At 49.4% G+C, this 20723-nt stretch overlaps 1 protein-coding gene and 1 pseudogene across 1 annotated transcript in view; both read right to left on the bottom strand.

Moving 5' to 3' along the window:
* The window catches only part of ZNF536 (zinc finger protein 536), a 228458-nt gene that overhangs the window by 86946 nt on the left and 120789 nt on the right, over nt 1-20723 (bottom strand). The gene's annotated exons all lie outside the window — the stretch shown is intronic.
* On the bottom strand, nt 17292-17557 carry LOC131397847 (ATP synthase subunit f, mitochondrial-like; annotated as a pseudogene).

Here is a 20723-nt window from a genome sequence, read left to right as displayed (position 1 = left end):
TTCCATCTCAGGGCTGGAGGCAGCTCCCATCTGGGTGTGGCCTGGCGTACGTGAGCCCTCACCAGCCCCTCTGCCCACTGCAGAGATGACAGCGGCAGACAGACCTGCCCGCGGTTCAGGGACAAGCGTTCAGTCCTCAGAGGCAAACAGAACAGGCGGCCGCTGGAGAAGGCATGTCCTAAGGGATGTAGGCCTAGAAACTGAGTTTGTCTTAAAAGCTTGAGATAACATGAAGCTCCGTTTCTTCCCATCTCCACAGCGAAGCTTCCACTCTGCTCTTGATTCACAGAGAAGCTACGGAAATACTTTGTGCCCCTGATCAGTCAAGTGGGGGGTCCTAAAGTGGCACGTGGTGACAGCAGCCATCTATGGACCCCGCTTCCCCGGGACCTGAGCGGGAGAGCCTCACGAGGCCTGGTCGGCCCAGCAGGCCACTGAGGGGGTCCCCTGTGAGTCCCATATGCCAGACCAGCCCCACAGTGACAGTGGACCAGGCTTGCCAGCCTCTTGGAACTGCCCTGCCAGATGAGAATTGTTACCTGGCCCCAACACTGCACAAAAGGCATTTATCATTTAGGTCCATTTTTTAGATCTATGTAAATTAGAAACGTTTTTTCTTTTTAGTTAGAAAAGGAGAAAATGTGTTGTAATGTCCACTATACTTGTTTGTCTCCTCACTAAAAAGATGCCTCTCAGGGACGGGGAATATGCTTCTGTCTTTCTTCTTGGTCTCCACAATGCCTAGCACATAGGGGATGTTCAATAAATATCCGTGGCATGAATGGGTGGATGAGTAGATGGATGGATGAATGAATGTATGAGTGAATGAATTAATGCCTTGAGGCATTTGAGTTATCTGGCAGTGTGGCAAAACCAGTTCTACAGTCATCAGTACTGATGGCCAACCTATATATACAAGCTTTCTCTCCGGCCACTGCCATGAACCTTAAGAAGGAAAGTTAAGAAACACTTTCATTTACTGTGTCTCATTGGGCCCTCACAATAGCTCTGTTGCAGAGGCCTGGCAAGAATTATTATGCCATTTGACAGCTGCAAAAACTGAGGTTCAAAGATGTGCAGTCCCAGTCACACAGCTCTTAAGAAGCAGAGTCAGGAGTAGAACTTAGGTATAGAAAAGTACATTTCAAGGTCCTTATACACAAACTCATAAGTAGTTGGAAATCACATAGGAAGAGCACAAAAGGTCTTTTGTTGGGTCTTGGTGAATCGTACACTTGATCGTGTTTCCATTGGGCATTGACTACTAGAAGGCTCAGATCCCACTTTGTAGCTGCCCTCTTGGAGGTTTTAATTTTGTGAGCTGCCTTAATTCTTCCTTAGAGCTGGGATGGAGCAGCGTGATGGTGTGTGTGGGGAGCAATGGAACAGAAAAGTAAGAAGTGCAATTACACTGTTATGGTTTAGCAGAGACCTCTTTCCTGTTGCTCTCTCCATGGAACTCAGCAGGTGGCTACCCTGCTGTGCAGACCAAGAGGGGCCACATATGGGCGGGGCCTCTTCTCACCGGGTCCTCTCCACTCCTGTGGCTGACTCTTGGCTTTGGGATGAGAATCAACACATCTCTCAAGTGGCTGCAAGACAGTTTTAGTCTCTGTTCACGGGTCCGAGGCAGCACTCTGACTCTGACGCCACACCTTAGGCATCCAGGAAGCTGGCCACAATATCAGGGGAGTGGAGGTCCCACTGCTTCTGCGGAGAGGATCATAGGAGCTTTCCACAGCAGAAGCCGGTCCAAGTGATCTGTCCCGGCCCCTCAGAAAGCCATTGGGAGAACTGTGGTGATCAAGACTCCTGGTGACCAAGCTGCCGGCACCCAGGTCCTCAGAGCCAGAAACCACACCCAGCCTGACTCTGGCTGCATCAGAGCCTCCTGGACCACCACCCAGCAAGGCTCATTCTATCTAAATCACAGACTGCAGTCATCTGACCTACAGCAGGGTAAACAGCTGGTGCCTTGTAAATGCTCGAGCAAGACTAGCCCCGGCCAGCTCTCCTGAAGGTCCACAGTTGACTCCTGTCTGGCAAACTCATGCGTGGCAGATCACCCCACACAACCCTCCCAGGTCTCTCGCGCCCGCAGATGCCCAAGCCAAGCATTCGCCTTCTTGCTACCCCAGGAAACGTTTACCGCACAAGTGGCCAGGCAGACACTGCCTAGAATCCATGTCATCTGCCTGCGATTATCTTTGTCAGGTCTCAAGGTGCCTTCTTGGTCTCACACCTGATGAAAAGTTCATTTTCGTATGACTCGTACAATTTGAGGTTTTGTGAATATTATTCCAAACAAATCCATTAAAACAATCAATTGTAATTTCTCTTCTATGAATTTATTGTACAAATACAATTGTGCAAGTACACAAAAGATATTTGGTGTGGTACAGTTGAAATAACAGAAACTCACAACAACCTATTACCCTGTGTGTATGGGCATCACTACCAGCCTGGTTAAATAAATTATTGCACATAATAGAATAGAATACTATACAACTGGTAACTACGTAACTTGAGACTGAAGTCAATACTTCTACATGTACCTCATTATTTTTAAGCGAAAAAAGCAAATTGGAGAAAATGTCTACTGTATGATTATCGTATTACATTTGCAAAAAAAATAACTATTGTAATACATAAATATGTATATTTCTATCATATTATGTGCATATTCACAAGGAATTATTTTCTGAGAGCATATGTTACCTTTATCTTTAAAATGTAACTATTTAAGTAAAGAGGGGATGTGAAAGAAAGTTGTTGATGAACAAAGGGGAGCTTCATTAAAATTCACAATGAAAATAATCACAAAAATATCTTCATCACAAAATATCAGTAAGAAATCCCCATGTTTGCATTTTCTAAAACAAAGCAAATTACACATAAATTTAAAAAATCATTTGCGAGCAGGTTCGAGCTGCACTCGGTCACAAGGAACGGGTAGAAAAGGACCTAATGGTCTTTTACAACGTGCAGTTCAGGAATCGTTGGTAAATAAGTAAATCGTTACACTGTGGAGTGGAGCTTCAAGGAGGCGAGGGGTCATTTGATCCAAGTTGCTCAGTTTGCAGATGAAGAAGAAATTCTGGTCCAGGAGTTTATGGGGCCAGAGACAGCGGGGTGATGGCGTGGCCTGGGGCCTGGGTGTCCCACGTCCTGGCCACCATGCCCCGCGTCACCCTGGGGGACACTAAGCCAGCCTTCACACCCGCTCTGACACACATCCTCACTTTCCTTTCCCTCCTCTGTTCCAGCCAGTGCCCCCCCTCTGGCCACCTCCCCCTGCTGGTGTCTGGGCCCTCCACCGACAGCCGACTCCAGCATGTGACAAGCACTGGTCAGACCCCGGCACAGTGGCCAACACGTCACACGGATCCTTTTCCCACCCAGCCGCTTCTCCATGGGAGTAATCACGCAACCCTCTTTCCACAGAGGAGAAAACTGAGGTGTAGAGAGGCCGACCTTCTCAAGATCGCAGAGCTGGTGAGGGTCCCAGCGGGACTGGAGTCCACGCTGTGGGCCTGCAGAGCCCAAGCTGCCACCACCCTCCCCTGTGGGCATGGGCACCAATTCCATTCCCATTCAGGACCATTCCTCCCAGTGTCTTCACAAAGGTTGCCATTCCCCTGTGGATCTACAGGCATGTAGAAAAAGGAGACAACCACGCTTGCCTTCAAATAGAGCCTTGACCAAAATTCTGCCAGGTGAGGGGTCCCCCTCCCTGGACTAGGCGTTGGGAGAGGCAGGACTGTGTGGCCCCTCAACAGCAGGGTCAGCACTGCTGACTCCAGGGGGCTGAGCACACTCCATGCCCTCAGGGCAAACACTCCAGTCCAGCTGGGCAGCCCCTGGGAACCCAGGGCTCCCCCTGTGCAGCCGTGAAGACCAGAGGCCACAGAACGCCCACGACAACAGAACGCATTCGGCACTTGAAAAGCAGGAGGTGGCTTTCAAACGCCCTAAGAGATGTGCGTGCCCTTGTCGGCCTTTTTTCCTAGAAATATCTGCTCTTTCGACTTACAGTGATTTGGACATGATCTCAGCTCAAGGTCCCAGAGAACACCCGCTACCTGGACCCATGGCTCCTCTCCCCCGATTCCTGGCTTTTCCAAAGGCCAACCTCTTTTTCCTCCTAAGTAGCAATTTGACTCTATCGAAAGACGAAGCAACCAGGGCCTGGTTGAAGCCATTCTGAACTTGTCCTCTTATGGGACAAACCAAGAGAGAGGGAGAATGGCGGAAGGGTGCCAGCCGGAGAAGCAGGACGGGAATGTGTCTTTCGACGGAAGCAGTTTGCCCTGCCTGTCGCTAGGCACTCTGACGTCAACAAGCATCCTCCAGCATCTGCTGTCACCTCCCTACAGCATCGGCAGCCGGAGTGTGAAACTGCTACCCAGTGAGAATGAGTTTCCTCATCTGTAAAATGGGGATAATCAGAGTTCCTACCCAACAGAATGACGGTGAGGATTTAACCAAATAATAAATATAAAATTGTCCAGCAGAATGAGCTGCTTTGAAATGCAGGGACTCCTGCCTGGGAGGCCTGCTGTCTCTGGAGGGATGCCACAGGGCCTCGCTAGAGTTACTGGTCCAGAAGCCCCACTGTGCAAAGCCATTCCTGCACAGAGGACTGGTGGCCAGCTCGTCTTGGCTCTGCTCCAAGCATGCTGAGCAACCTCAGGCCAATCACTCACCCTCTCTGAACCTCAGTGTCTTCATGTGAAGAACCAGGGCGTTGGTTTAATTACCCTAGTGGTTCGATACTCGTGAATTAACAATGTTGCCTTGATGCCTCCCCCAGGCCTCAAATTGTTGACAGATTCTGTCTACCAAGAAAAAGTCCATCTAGTATGTAGTAACCAGTTCATTCTCCCATGCTAACTTTTCAAAGGCAAGTGTGGTGACCGGTTAGTGCCCACTATAAGAAAGAAGAAATCAGTGAAGCTGATGTCATTCTCAGCAAAACACCCATTGCCTCAAAGTTCAGCATCCTTCTTTTTAAACTACATTATTATTTTATTTTATTTTCCAAAATTAAAAGATATTATTCTTATTATAAATGTAATATATACTCATTCTGAAAATATAAAATAATACTCAAGTATTATTTTACTAATACTTGAGTTTTAGTTTTACAATACTTTACTAATACTTTAGACTTATACTAAAGACTTCAAAATGCTTCCATGCATATATAAATATTCTAAACGTACATAGTTTTATAAAAATTGAACTTTACTATATACATTTTCTGTAACTTAAAACTTAATAATATTATTGTCAGCCTTCCATATTTATCCACAGAAATGTATTTTATTGTGTAAGTACCTTACCAGTTATTTGCTAAATCCCTATCACTGGGTTGTTTCCATTCTTTTACTCTTGCATAAACAGTGCGTTGAACATCTTGTGGCTTACTCTGGGCATATATTTAATTATTTACACAGTATTCATTTCTAGAACTGGAACTGATGCTTCAAATCACATGTATACTGTTTTACCAAATCACCCTTCGCAAATAACATACGAAATTCTACGCCCATCACCACTATACAAGATTGGTGGCATCTCCTTGCTTTTCTTCTTAAAATTAATTTTAAAATTATATATTTAATATGTCCAAAATAATATCCAAAATGATCAATAAGAAGATAACAGCAATAAAATGAATATCTGGATACTCTCCAGCTGGCTTGAAAAACAAACTACAGGGGCCGGCCCGGTGACGTAGTGGTTAAGTTTGCACACTCCACTTCAGCAGCCTGGGGTTTGCGGGTTTGGATCCCAGGCGTGGACCTACGCCTTGCTTATCAAGCCATGCTGTGGCGGCGTCCCATATAAAGTAGAGGAAGATGGGCACGGATGTTAGCCCAGGGCCAATCTTCCTCAGCAAAAAACCCAAAACAAACAAACAAACAAAACAGACTACAGGATTTTTACAGGTAAACACGTGGCCTTTATTGGTTCATTTAGAATGACTGGAAAAGTTGTGGGCCATCTGTGCTGTCTCTACAGGGTCTGTGGAGTTGGAGAAGACAGGTTGGGCACCAGAAGGTTTCACAATCTCTGTAGTCACAAAATGCTGCTGTTTGTCCATCCATCCATCCATCCTCACTCTCATTCATTCATTTTTCTCACCATGCCTCGTTGAGTGTCTTTCTCAGTGTCAGGCCCTGTGCCAGACCCTGGGGGTTAGGAGATGACCAAAGTGGGCACAGTCATGCCCTCCTGCAGCCTCCAGTCCAGAGCACTTCGCAGATATTAAACCCGTGTCCAAGCCACGAACATCTGTGTGACTATGATAATGCCTGTGTGTATACAGCACAATGTCAGAACATCAGGAGAGCCCAGAGTGGGAGCACCAGCCTGGACACGCCTGGCAGGCCACACGATTGAAGGGCACCTATCGCAACGTCCGACTGTGGCTTCTAACCTCTCCTTGTTTGTCCGGGACAGGGGATGGACACCTTGTACCATCTTGTACATGGTATCTTGTACCATCCACTCTGAAGATTTATCTAGTAGTATTATTTCTAAGCAGCTTTTCAAAGGCAGGACTAAGTTCTCTCAAGAGCACCCAGCCAGCAGCTTGCTCCCCGAATCCCGGCTCCCAGCAGCCACATTCCATGCAGAGAGCCCCCCTCGGCCTCTGCACAGAATTGATGCCGATTAGGGTGCTTGTACCTGGGCTCCTCCACCAACCTGCTCCCGGAGCCCTTGAGCTCAGAGTCAGTAGCCTGGCTCCTTCGAACTAGGTCCCTAAATTCCAGCGAGATGAAGGTGTGTACCCAGGCTTGATGACATCGTGGGACCCCTGAGCTTTCAGCATCACTGGCTTAACCTCTTTGCACAAGCTAATTTCACCGGCAGAACAGCAATATCACCCGCTAGTCATGACATCTGAGTGTCCGTGGGAATTGTTTGTCAAGTGCTCTAACTGTAGCTCTAAAGGTGAATAAGTGCATTTGAGCTGCGTCGGCGCCACAGAGGTCACAAGAACGTGGGCTGCACAGGCAGGGGCGTCATCACCTTGTTCCCCATTCTGTCTGCACCGATGGAACAGAGCCTGGCATGGAGCACTCACTCAGTGAATGTCTGCTGAGTGAGAGAAAGAACGAGTATAAACGTCTAACCCCTGGTATATGTGACATCGCCTGCCGTCTCGTTCCTCCTCACCGCAGCAGGGGAGCCCCCAGGCCCACCGTGAACCCCAGTTCTGTGTTTTGTCGCCTTTGCAGATAGAAGTCGTGGGCGGACTGAAGCTTCCAATGGAAGTGTGCAGTGTACACAGCTGGATCTCCTGCTCGGAGGTGAGCTGAGGACGGACAGACTCCACTTCCTGATGACCACGAGAGGTGACTTGTTCAATGCCCTCGGTTTTCCTTCCCTGAGTCAAGGAAGTCCTCACCCTGGCTAGCAAGTTCTAGAATGGAGTTTCTGGGATTCTCAGGGTCCTACAAATCCCCCTCCACTCCACTGCCTCACCACCTCCCTCTCAGCCTCACAATCAAGCAGCAGAGCTTGGGAGGCCAGGGTTCCTCCGGCAGGAGCTCCCCATCCCAAGGCCCTTCCCTGGAGGCAGCTGGACCACAGCCTCTGGGTCTCCTGTACTTACACCTACGGCTGCCTGCTCTTGGGGAACAAGATGCCCGCATCGCCTTGTTTCTCAGCCATGGTTCTAGGAAGTGGGTCAAACTCCTTTCAGGAGGCATGGGCCCATGTGAGGACCCAGTGGTATCTATGGGTTCTTCCCCATTGCAGAGATGCCCACAGTCCAATTTCATATTCAGTTGAGGGGTTCCTGCAGTCCCTGAAACCACGCCTGGGCCCTCCTCGGGTGGTTCAGAGGCCCTGGACGGGGTCCTTGTCTCAGGACCTGTGTCCAATAGGCTGAGGGAGAGGGGCCCTGCCTGTCCCACTGACATGATGCCCACATGTCCCTGGCATATGACTTTCTGGAATGCAGCCCCAATGCAGCCTCCCAGACAGCAGTGGTTTTTATGTTCACTGTGGATTCCCAGCACCTAGACTGGTGCCTGGACCCAACAGAAACTCGGTAAATACTGTTAGAATGAGTGGGGAATACAGTCATGGGTAGATCACCTGATCTCTCCAGCCTCAGTTTCCTCATATGTCAAATAAAAGCTCCCACTTAGATGAGCTCTTTGGTACCTGCGAGCTCCCAGTGTTCATAATTTTAGGTTCCAGTGTCCTTACCCAGGGAACATGGAAAATCTGAGGACAATCTCTCTTCTGACCCAACTCTTCCCTCACCCTGGTCTGGGAAGTTAGTGTTTAGATCTTTTAGCCAAAAATTTTCCCTAGAAAGTAAAGTCTAATTGCCAGCTGCACCCTCCTTCAAGAAAACTCCATAAATAAAAATCAGAAAGTAGTTGCTCAATCAACAACAAAACAACATTTCCCTTTACAGAGTCACTGGAACAAAAGAGCTCTTCCTAATAGGTGCACACTCAATTCTTGGCAGAAAAGCTTAAAGCCAAAGTGTGTGATGTCTGACATTTTTGAGGAGGCCTCTACAACGTGTCCACACCACTCTCGAGTCTATTACTAGCTACTAGAGCAGTGGGGACAGAGGCTGGGGCACACACTAAAGGTTCAAGCACCCAGGGCCATGGGCACCTCGGCCCGCTGGGGATGCCCGCCAGGCTGTGTCCTCATCCTGGGCCTCTGCCTGCTGACCTGCACAAGCCAGCCACTCTTCCTCCCTCCAGTGCATTTCATCAGGTGAGCATTCAGTACATGCGGGAGCACGAATGGGGGCCGGGAGCGAGGAAGTGCCCCGAACCCTAGCCAAACAACGTTAGATACATTCAACAAACTATTGGCTTGGTGGGGGTGGCCTGAACTCTGATCCTGTTCCCTGTGCTCTGGCCTTGGACAGCACCTCAGATCCCGTCTAGGGTTGTTGTTTTTAAAAACTAGGATCAGTAAACAACTAGGAACATTTCAAAGTAGAGTATAGGCCCAGGGTCACAACTTTTCCTCCAGTGACACTTGGTGAAAATTGTTACATTACAAACATGACACGCACAAGCTACAGCCAAGAATCAAATCCAGAGTGAGGATCTGTCACTTAATTTCTGAGAGGACCTGATGGCTCTTAGGGAAACTGAAAGAAGCAAGCCCTGTGCGTCCACGAAACAGCCCGTGAAGAGGGCCAATGCCTCAAGGCAGCCAGGGAAAAGGCAGAGGAACGTGCTTTGTGAAATTGACAGAACCTCATCAGGTCCTCCTCTGTCCTGCCATTGTTATCCAAATTCAATGCCTCACTTGTAACTCTCATTTTTCTTATGATTAGAAAAAAATCTACAATTTCTGCTTTGTCTTCTGAAGGGATGCAAATGGCCCAAATCTGAAGAGTTAGATGAATCCATTCTCTCGGTTATGGTCTGGGGCCAGGTTAAACGGGCAGAAGTCTACTGACGGATAAGGGACTGAATAAAGCAAAATGAAAGCAGGAAGGAAGGAAGGAAACAAGGAAGGAAGGAAGGAAACAAAGAAGGAAGGAAACAAGGAAGGAAGGGAGGAAGGGAGGGAGGGAGGGAGGAAGAAGGAATTCTTTTCCAAGAAAATTGACTAGTAAACCAAGGAGACACACCACTGCTAGTCCATAAGTTTAAATATAAAATACAGTGTTTTTAAATTAGAACTTCAATTAGAGTTTTGTTGGTTTATCACAATGAATCATAGAAAATAATATTCCACCGAGTAAAATCATCATGTTTACCCAGATCAGAACATGGTAGACTGCACAACGTTTCTGTGGATAGGAGTTGTCTAGATAGATGGAGTGGATAATTATGCTTCATTCTCCCTCCCCCACACCTAACCATTTGTTTTGCTTTAATTTTGCCTTAATTACTCAGAAAATTAAGAAGAACGTGGAGTCCCTAGGTTTTTGAATAATCTAGACAAGGATATGTATTTGGTGTGGCTTTAAAAGGGGTTTTCAAAATTCCTTACGTGGCTCAGGATGGAGGGGGTGCATGGGCACCAGGGTCTCTGTAGAGATTTTCCCTACAGACAGAGATTTGGGCACCCATGTCTTCCTTTTCAAGGGTGAGTCCTGTTGCAGCTAACTTGGCAGGGCCCTGAGGAGGCTCCTCTCACAGACAATGGGGCTGGAAGGAGCCCTGGAGTTACCCCGCACTCCTGTGGAGCTGCTGGAGGAGGGTAGCCCAGAAGTCACGACCACGGGGATGGCTCAGAGCCTCCCTTTATTTTTCAAGCCAGAAAACTGGTGGAATGATGCACGCCTTCTATGCGTCCATCCCTGTTCTGAGTATTGCATGCAGAGGTAACAACAACTACAAAATAGATGTATTATTGAGCACTCACTGTGTATTTCACATACGTGGTTTCATTCAACTCACGAGAGTAACTGTTATCCCTAATTTAGAAACTGAGGCAGCAGCAAGCAACTCACCCAAGATCACACAGCGGTGAAGCAGAGAGCCAGGTGTCAGGTGCAGGCGTCTGACCGCAGCACCTATGCTCTCAGTCACTCCCCATCCCGCCCTCCTGCGTATAAGGGAAGGCAAGGGAAGCTCCGTCACTGAGCACGGCCTAGGGGCCAGGTCTCGTGTTGTCACCTTCCCTCCCATCAGCTCATAAACGCCCATTCACCTCTCGACATAACCCCACCAGGTGGGTGCTACTGGCCCTGTTTTCTAGAGGGGAAACCAAGCTGGTCAGGGCCATGCAGTCCGTCTGTTTCCACAGTGTGTGTTGCTCCCACCATATGCGGGACGAGCCCAGTACCTCCTGCTGTAAACTCGGGGAGACCACACTGAGGAAAGAGCAGCAGCTCAGGGGCACAGGGAAACCACACTGCAAAAGTCAGCAGCAGCGTCAACCCCGGGGGCCTCTGTCCCCTCATGCCCTGCACCACGGGTGTGACCCGTCCTGGACAGACTAAAGGCCTAGACCGGCCGGCTGAGAAAACTGTGGGGATCAGTAGCCATGGACAGGTTTCCTCCCCTTTTACTTAAGATCACAGAAAGCCAGAAAGCTTCTGTTCTTGAGGATTTGCTCTCGGCGCTGCGAGAGGAAGCAGCCGCAGAATGTGACGGGCTCACCAGGAAGGCCAAATCAGGTGGATGGAGAAACCAGTCCAGTCACGGGAGAGCCTGCTTTTGCAGGAAGATTTCTTTTTTAGTTAAAAAAAAAAAAAGAGAGAGACTATAGTATATGAAAAATTCCTCATCTCACAGCCTCATCTAACCTATGTGGTCATCAGACCAAAAAAAAGTTTCCTTAAATATTGCACGGCCGACTACTCGCAAAGCCTCTTTCACCATGGAACATTACTACTTTTTTTTTTTTCTTTTTTGCAGCTTTAGAAAAATAGATAATTACTTCAGTTAATTTCAGCAAAACAGTTCAAACTCATCAGGGCTGAACAAGTATAATTTACTGCTCCTTCTGACTTATTGTTGTGACTAGATGTGGATTGATGATTAAAGTGGTAAACAGTAGCGTTTCTGTGAAATGGCTGACTCGGCTGCCAGCGTGTCAGGGGAGACACCTGCCCCAATGGCTGTGCCGGGATTGTGCCGGCGCTCAAGGCTGTCAACAAAGAATATAAGGATTTGACAAGGTGTTATCTAATTGTGTTTTTAAAAGCCACGATACATACATCTTTTAATGTGTCACTTTAAGCAGCCGGAGAATTTCTTTTATTAAAAAGTACAAAGGAAAAATGAATGCCTTGCATTTTCTTTTTTTCCCCCCTCTCCCTCTCTCTGTTATTTTCTTTTCCTTTCCCTTTCCAAGCTCTACCCTTTTGCCGTCATTCAGTAGAATATATTTTGCTCTTTAGTCAAATTGGCTTTTATTTAAATGGCTGCCCAAAATAGCTCAGCCACATTAGGTCTATAAGAAGAAAGAACAGTATGTCCCACAGACCGTCTCTGCTCTCGTCCTGGAGGAAATTAGCCGTGGTAAAAAGGTGAAGAGTAAACCTTCCCCGAGGCTCTGAGCCCTGAGAGTGAGGGGTCGGTGGGGGCTTCCCCCAGAGTATGACCCTTGGAGACACCTTCCCTCTTCTCAGGAGTCCTCTCTTGTCATCCCCAGACTCTGTGCTTCCTTTTCCCCTCTCCCCTGCCTCCTTCTTGCCCAGTAACGTGGGAAGTGGTGGGGAAAGGACGGCAACGAGTCGGGTGAGGCCCTCCATGCACCCATCTACGACTGTGGAAGTCAATGACGCCCTGCAGAGCTGAGATTTTGAAAGAACCAGAGAGAGGACTCTACCCAGGAAAACTGCTTGGAGAGAAGGCAGTCAGAGGGACAAACAACCACAGTCTGTCAAGAATGAGGGGTCCCCTACCATCACCAGTCCTGAGGGATGGAGGGTTAGAGGGCAGTGCCCAATCCTTCATCTTCACATGGGGAAGCCAAGCTCTCAGATCACAGTCAGAAAGTGGAGGGCCAGCCCTGCAACACAGAGCGACCCCTCCTCAGGCGGGGCTGGCCCAACCTCGTGTTGACTCCCGTAGCGAGGTTCCCGGCGCCACCTGGTGAAGGCTTGCTCTGCTGGGTCCCACTGCACCCGCCCACACCCAGGGCCCAAGCGGGAAGCATGTGGCACAGAGGAGCTGTCCTGGAGGAGCCCACCTGCCGTGGGCAGCACTGAGCCACGTGCGTGGCTCCTCGGCAGAGGGCTTTTGGGCACCAGGGGGGTCAGGGGGAAGTTTCCAGGAAAACCTGGAAGGGTCTGGGGGATGCCTCGAATCCCACACCTTGAATCCACACCCAGATCCATCTAGACTGCTCCTCTGTGCCAGGCTGACTCGGATGTTGGTTTCAGTCTTTATCGAATGGAATGCGAGTCCTGGTGGTTTCTCTCCTGAGGGAGACAGAAGAAGTGGAGAGGGGAAGTAGTGGGGCAGGCCAGCTCACCGCTGCCAAGGGGGGGAGCAGGACTCCCCAGTCCAGGACCACCTGAGCACGACCCCCGCATCCCTCCAGCAGGCTCCACCGGGATCCTGGGCACGAGGGCCTAATGATCTGGTCCAGGCAGATATTTAAGCCGTCAGTGTCATGTGGTGAGTCAAGAAATGTGTTACCAGTTATGCAAAGAAGGCAGTGGCCAGTGGTGGAGGGAGCTGGAGAGGAAGAGGACAGGCAGGCCACGGGGCTCACCCCGAGAGCAGAGCCAAGCCTGAGGAGGCCAGGTGGGGTGGGGACAGAGACCTACAGCCTGGCCCACAGACGCCAGGGCCATGGCCCGGAAGGCAGCCCTGGAGACTGGGCTAGGATGGGCCCTGGGGCCTGCTCCCCTGGGGTACCCATCAGTGCAGTAAGGAGCACTGGCTGCTGCCGCATGTGGACAGATGCTGAGAGGCTGGGTCAAACGGGCATTTCGTGTTGCTGGGTGTGGACAGCAGTGGGGAAAGACAAGGTCTGGGGCAGGCCATCCTCTGAGCACTCCTTGATATTGAGCGCCTACTGATTGCCCTTCCAGAGAAAGTTAGAGAAAGGGCTCTGGTGTCTGACATCCTCCGTGCAGTGCAGCTTGCAGTAGCCCCGTGGAAGATGCCGCATGTGCCATAGACGAGCCCATAAGACTGAGAGGATAAGATCGAGAGATGGGGACACGAGGGGAGAATCTTTGAGGCTAGTTTTTCTCTGAGGACAGCTGAAGATATCTGTAAGTCTAGCCTATGTTTTTCCTCCTCAGAGTCTCTCGGGCTCCACTTGGAAAGGTTCTATCCAGCCATCTCATGCCCTCCAAATGCTCTGAAGGCCTGCCAGACTGGCGGACCCCAGATCTCGAGATCAAGGCTATCTGGGAGGTCACCACAAGGTGGGTAAATGACAAGCCCCAGACTGACAGCTGATGTCCCTTCATAGGGTCGCGAAGTTCCCAGTGGGGACAGGGGAGCAGCGGGAGAGACAAGGACAGCAGAACTCCGTTGTCTGCAAGCTTGCCAGGGGAGGTCAGAGCCAAGGCGGGCCTTGCCGAAGACTAGAAGGGTTTTGCTTTGCCAAAGAGTCACCACCGGGTTTGTTCTGCCTGCCTACCTTTTTAGGAAATGCTCCACCTCGGAAGCCACTCATGAGAGATGACCTTTGGGACACTGGCCAGGGCTGAGCTGTCTGCAGCAGCCTGGACAAGAGCTCACTGGGCCATCCGCACCCAACGTCTGGGGAAGCCACCCCAAATCTCCTCCATCTGGACTATGGGCCACCCCACCCCAGGGCGGCAGATGGTCACAGGGTTCTCCTCATGACAGTCCTTCCTTGCTGCCCTCAGACCAGCGGAGCCTCCTGGAGTTTCAAGGAAGTGGTGTTTACTCCAAGGGAGAGCCCGATAGAGCCGGGATTGGCCCGGAACTGGATCTGACACCAAGAAACAGAAAAGCAGCAGGCGTTGGGAAAGAGGAGCGAGCAGGGACGGCCCCACCGATTCACTGGACAACACTCCGCTAGTCCCACCCTCACACTGACAGGTGCAGGTACTTCTCGCGGGTTTTCTTCTGCGAGGTTCTCACACAGCATCTTCTCTCTGATCGGCCAGGCTGTAGCCACAAATACGTGATAACGTTTGCAAGAAAGCATCTCTTTACAGCAGGTTTAATGAAGGGCTCTGCTCCAGATATATGGGAGAAGATGCTGAACCTGACGATGGCTTCTAAATGGTATGAATGTGAAAAACCTCAGCAAATAATAAACACATTTCAAGCTTTATACCTGTTTATTCCACACTTTCTTTAATATACCAATTACTCATGTAACACCTAACTGAGAAATGTGTTACATCTAGCAATCACTTATAAGAATTTGCTAAACAGTAGCACCACGGATGTGTCCATCACCGATCATTTATCATCCTTCTATAACCATGAACTTGCTGGCAAATGGGGGGTAAAGTTGATTTAATCTTTGGGTTCAGTAAAAAAACCCAGAAGATATTTGTGATTATGAGACATTTGCTTTTCATTTCCACAGCCAGTTAGGATTCACAAACATGAAAATCCATTATGGAATGGTGTATAAAGTGTGACCGCTCTTGTTCAGTCAATTAGTGAACTGAGCCTGAGTGTGCTGCTTATCTGATAATCTGCATCTTTCGTCTGACAAAAGTAAAGAGATATTCAAAGAGATGGGGTGTGGGTCCAAGGAGGCCTTGATTCATCCTCCACACTTGTATCCAGACATCCACCTGCCTGACTCATTTTCATTCCACATCCTAAGAATGGGTTCAACAAAAGAAGGCAACCAAACAACCTGCCAGAAGGGGGAATGGGAAAATCCCACTGCATTTCTGGGGCGTGGGGCACCCCTGATTTAAACGGTCTCCCCACGTTCTACTCTGCGAAGTCTTTTATGCCCCCTGACACCTTTATACAATACCAATGGATAATTTATCCCAAAATGGATGCTATTTTTGCTTTGCAAGAATTTGATGCATAGTGACTTGTGCATGGAAATTACCCTGCACATCTGTATTCTGATTATGATATTTAGTGCAAGGGTCATGAATAATAATATTGCTAAATATGCTCATTGCCATCTATAAATAAAGGTTATCTCACCAGAGAAGGTTTTGTTTTGAAGTGGCAGAACAAGGCAGGTTAGTTGCAAGACAATAGAGCTTTAATTTTAATATGAAAATAAATACTTAAATTTATAAATATTCAAATGATTTCCAAAGTGCAGGAGAATCGCATCCATACCTGCTCAGCAAGTGAGGACGAAGCTTTCTGGACCGCGCTGGGAAAGTTGTCCAAGGCCACCTTGTTAATGTTGGAGACGAATTCTGAAGGGCGGCACCCCTCTCCAAGCCATGCATTTCTCTTATATTTTAATAAACTATAACTTGTGAGCGAAAGCCCAACATAGCCTGTAGTCTCTCCTCAAATTGTTCCTGCAACCCATCAAAGCCGGCTGTGACTCAGAGGGGAGGTCTCTACAGGACAGGAGAGTGGAGTGGCTGAGGGCGGGCACAGCAGTGAAGGCGGCAGCAGACCTGGACTGAGCGTGAGCAGTGAGGACACCCCAGCCCCCTGCCCTCACGTCTCACACCCGACCACCAACTTTGCAGAAGGAATGACCACTTCCCTCTGTTGTTATCTGCTTCTGCTCTGAATTCTCCTCTGCCAAACGAGTAGGGGCATTTGTCTTTGCCTTTCTGCATTGGTCCACCTGCCTGGGAAGCGGGCCCAGCTGTGCCGGCCCTCCCATCTGTGCACGTCTAGGCCCTGCAAGGGGCAGTAGGATTCAGGACACACCAGAAGTCCTCGATCTTCTCCCTCCTCCTGCAGGCAGCCCCTTACCACTTGCTGGTTCCCTGCTACCTAGGAAGGTTTTCATCCCCTCTTCCTGATGGCCAGCCTTCCCTCAAACAGCTGGCCATCAAAGAGGCTTTGTTTGTAAGTGCTGGATTAGGAAGAACCACAGAGAGCAAAAACGGGACCTGGAAAGTCCTCTGAGACACTGAAGTCTAAGCCCCTCACTCTGCACTGGGGAAACTGGCCCCAGAGAGTAAAGGGGCTCAGCCAGGTGGATGGTACGTGAGGCCTACGCCCCCACTTCTGAGCCATGTCTTCATCCTCCAGGGGCTGAAATGTCCAGCAGTAAAAGGGGTGCCTACTTCCAGCTCTGCAAGTGGGTTGTAGACTGCAGTGCAGGCTGAGAGCGCACACAGGGAAGGCAAAGTTTAAAATCTACTACAGGACACTTTTATGCAGACGACACAAAGAGCAAAGCTGGAAGCTCTTGCCTTCCCAAACCGGAAGGCAAAGCACAGGCTTAGAAGCCAACAAAGCCATGCTGAAGGGCATGTGAAGCCACTAAAAGATCCGCATGTTACCTACTCTCCATGGACCAGGACACCAGGGCCCAAGTGTCCTGGGAAGAGGGGCCCCAGAGGAACAAACTTGACCTCTAGGCCACTGTCAAGCTCGCCTGACCACCCAAGAAGAGAGGACACCACCACTCCTGGTGTCCATAGAGGGTGTCACAGCCCATAAACAACAGATCAAAGGGCCTGTGAAGAAGGCCCATGGCATGGCCCAGTCGGCACTGACCAGGCCTGACGGGGAGAAGATGTCTGGGCTGACTCTCCCAGCCAGCAAAAGTGACCGATGGATCCAGAGAGCTGGCTCTAAATAGTCAACTTTCACCCTCTTTTTTTTTTTCCCATGTACCAGTCATCTTTTATTGGGTTCTCAGCTAGGATGTGAAAGGACTCAGGCGTGCCGGGCAAAGGTCACGGTCAGGAATGCAGAGTGTGCCCCCACACTGGGCCCTCTTCAGTGGCACCTGCGTAGCCACTCATGTGTGAGCTCCTTGGAAGAACGGCAATAGCTGAAAGCACATAAGCTGCCAGCACCACAGAAACCCCAGCGACGCTCCCTTTCTTCACACCGATATACTTATTGTAACACCTGTGGTGACCTCTTTGAAACGCTCCAGCAATGCCTTTAGGGGTAAAATCCCGCATCAGTATCCAGCTTGGCCGCTCCCCTATTTTGACATCCATGAGTTTCTTCTCCTTCAGTGGAATGACTGATGCCATCTTGGAGTCCTCAACTTTCCCCATCTTAATAGAAGATCTTTAGTGGCAGAGGCTGATAGCGCCCCACCCATATTCCCCTGCACACGCACCTCTGCCACCCACGGCTGCTGGGAGGGAACACCCGGGAATTGCTGTCAGAAGACATTTTTCTGGACATGGAAACATGCTCAGCCTACATGCAGGGCCAGCTGGAAGTGCCAAGGGCTAAATTCCCTAGAAGCAACCTTCAGCTAATGACAGATGGAAGAGGCAGGGGCTAACACCCAGCAACTTGCTCCTCAACTAGGATAACTCTGAGGCACGTTCCACCCTGTCTCCCGGTCTACCCCAGCGCTATGGAACTCCACCTGGCCACCAGGGTAACCGGCTTGGTAATGCATCCTTTGTTGGTTCTCTTGCCTACCCCCCATCTATGCTTCCTGAGATCACCACCACACAAACCACTTGCACTAAATTCTTAGACATCCACAACCTGGAGACTGTCCCTAGAAGGAGATAGTTGGTATCACAACTAGTTCTTTCAACAGCAACAACAGTCAAAGCAAAACAAGAGTTGGGGTTGGACCCTCCAACTACACGAGAAAGTAATGGAAACTTCCCACTGCTCAAGCAACCTATTTATTGGAAGTGTGACCGTGGTTGCCATCTCCAGCAGGAAGAGTCAACATCACTGCCCCTCGTGCTCCTCTAGAGCAGCAAAGATCTACCGCACAGAATCCTGGGATCAGGAGGGTCCTCAGGGGCAAGGCGGCGCCCAGTGCGGGCCACCACAAAGAGCACTCCATGCTGTTTCCCAGAATCCTCTCGGGGGGCGAAGGTGTGAAGCAATAGGAGGCCCATTCCTGTTCTAAACCTGTATCTGGAGTCCTCCAGCTTCCCACTGGGCCCAGTTCTGAAGCGTCTCAGGGACGCTCCAGCATACGCAGAGGTATTCCCACCCTCCACCAAGGCTGCAACTCCGCAGCTTCCAGAATAACTCTCTGCTTCTCGCCACACCTCCCGTCACAGTGTTCCCAACCGCAAGCACTGCGTTCCACCTCTGTGGCTCTCGTGCTAGTCTCAGATCATCCCCACTGTTACTGCCTTACTTTTTAAAAAACTAGCTCCTTTTACTCTTCAATACACGTATTCTAAAAGGAAGCCTTATATCAGAAGCATAAATGAAAACCCGGTACTGCTTGACGTATTCAGAAAAGAGTCACGCTAATGGAACAACGGAAACAGGAGAGTGTTACTAAATTCCAGCCAGAATCAATTGCTGAAAAGGCTCGGGACTAAGGCCTTGTCTCTCTGGGTTAAACACCGTGATTAGCAAACGCTGGGGAGATGTTCAAGACTGAGCAGCACCAAACTGATATTTCCTTCTTGGTTTTAATCAGAAAGACCAGAAGAGAATTGGAGAGGGAATTCATTTCCCGTGATGGTTCTGTGGGCCGCGAGTCCCCTGAAGCTCCTGTTGAATCCTCAGTGAGTGGGGAACCGTCACTGTGTGTGGCTCCAGAACTCCCATCCTTTTGTTTCCCTCCTTTGGCTGACCTCCAGTCTGTCAATCTCCTCCCAAAATGGGCCATCTGGGACCACACAGGTGACACTCTGGTGCCATTACTGACCTCTGTGACCAGGACACTCAGCTTCTATTGACGCAGTCATGACCACATCAGTGTCTCAAGAGAACCTGGCCTCAGGGCTAGGCCTGAGATGCTGCTGCCGTGGGGATACCCATGGTAGGCGCCAGAACACCCTGCTTGTTCTGCAAGGATGCTGTCGGCCAGAACAGCCCCAGACCACTGCGTGAGCTGGTAAAGATGGGCGCCCAAGCAATTTCACCCCCAGCCCAGCAGGTGCGTCTGCCATTCAAGACACAGCTGCTGCCCAGGGGAACTCCCCGGAATCCACATGTTGCTACTAGATGAAGACAGAATGCGTTTTGCAGCTGGGGCCTCTGAGATCCAGTGGGACTCCTGCGGGAGGAAGCCGAGCGCCACAGGCGGAAAGGCCATGCATGCACCAACCGATTGCAGTGAGTTAGTAAACAGAAGCACCTTTTTAATGCACCCATTACAGAGCAACTTGAACTTAACCTAATGAACCTCAGAGTTAGCACTGCTGCAGGCTGCAAATTTAGGGGAATAAGCAGGTCAGAAAGGGTTGGCAGCACGTGCAGGCTCTAGGCTTCTCCCCAGTCTCACCTAAAGGCAGCCTCCAGCCCTTTAGCAAGGCGAGCACCACCCCCACAGCCATTTCTCTGGTAGATGAGGTTCTCCCCCAGAAGGCTGCCACCTGACACACAACCTTGTTCATCCGTTCAGGAGTGAACTCTCCAGGCTACGAGGCTGAAGATCAATAGCTCAACTGACAATAAAGGATGCGAGTGACCACATGCTGGAGCAGGCTGCCAGGACAGTCTGGCGAGGCCCTTACCTAGTGCCTTGAGCCTGCCATGCCTGCAACACCCGTTAAGTAGATGCCGGGCGCCACTCAGGCAAGCACCCCAAGAGCTTCACGGTGTGTGGTGGAGAATGTGCTTGCCATAATTAAGAGACTTGGAGAATGGGAGAGTAATGCCAGCTGATCTTGATTTAGTTGGGAAAAATGCATCCTATCATTTGTTGTTAACTATTAAAGTCATTTAAACCCTTCTGAGAATAGATCTGACATCCGGTTGCTTTGAAGATTTGATATGTCTTGTAATCCATAGATTATTGAAGTTAATTTCTCTGCTGAGATCCTGCTATCAGTGAAATTGCATGCATACTCAAAAATTGGAAGAAAAAAAAACAAAGATTTTTTAATTGGATTTCTGCTATGCTTCAGTCCAGAAAAGTGGCAATGGTAGAAATGACTGGTTGAAGATCTAGAAGGAAAAGAGTATCTTAACTCCTTTCAAATCCTTTCTCAAGATACATGTGGACAGAGCCGTGTTACTTGCACACAATTTGTCCTTTGCTCAATTAGGAATCTTTTTTGCTTGTTGTTAGAGTTTCCCTTATAGGATAAGATACAGCGGGCAGTACCAACTTGCTGATTTATATCTCTGTGAATCTTTTTTTCCATACTTTAATTTTAATTGAATCTCATCCTTTTGACTTTCATTTACTTTTAAATGAGTTTCAGTTGTAGAGTTAGAATGCAACTGACTCCAAGAGTTGACAAGTTTTAGTGTTTT

Source organism: Diceros bicornis, chromosome 34 (assembly GCF_020826845.1).
Source record: "Diceros bicornis minor isolate mBicDic1 chromosome 34, mDicBic1.mat.cur, whole genome shotgun sequence".
Classification (NCBI taxonomy): Eukaryota; Metazoa; Chordata; class Mammalia; order Perissodactyla; family Rhinocerotidae; genus Diceros; species Diceros bicornis.
Note: the sequence above shows the minus strand (reverse complement) of the source record. Positions and strands in the feature narration are given on the sequence as shown.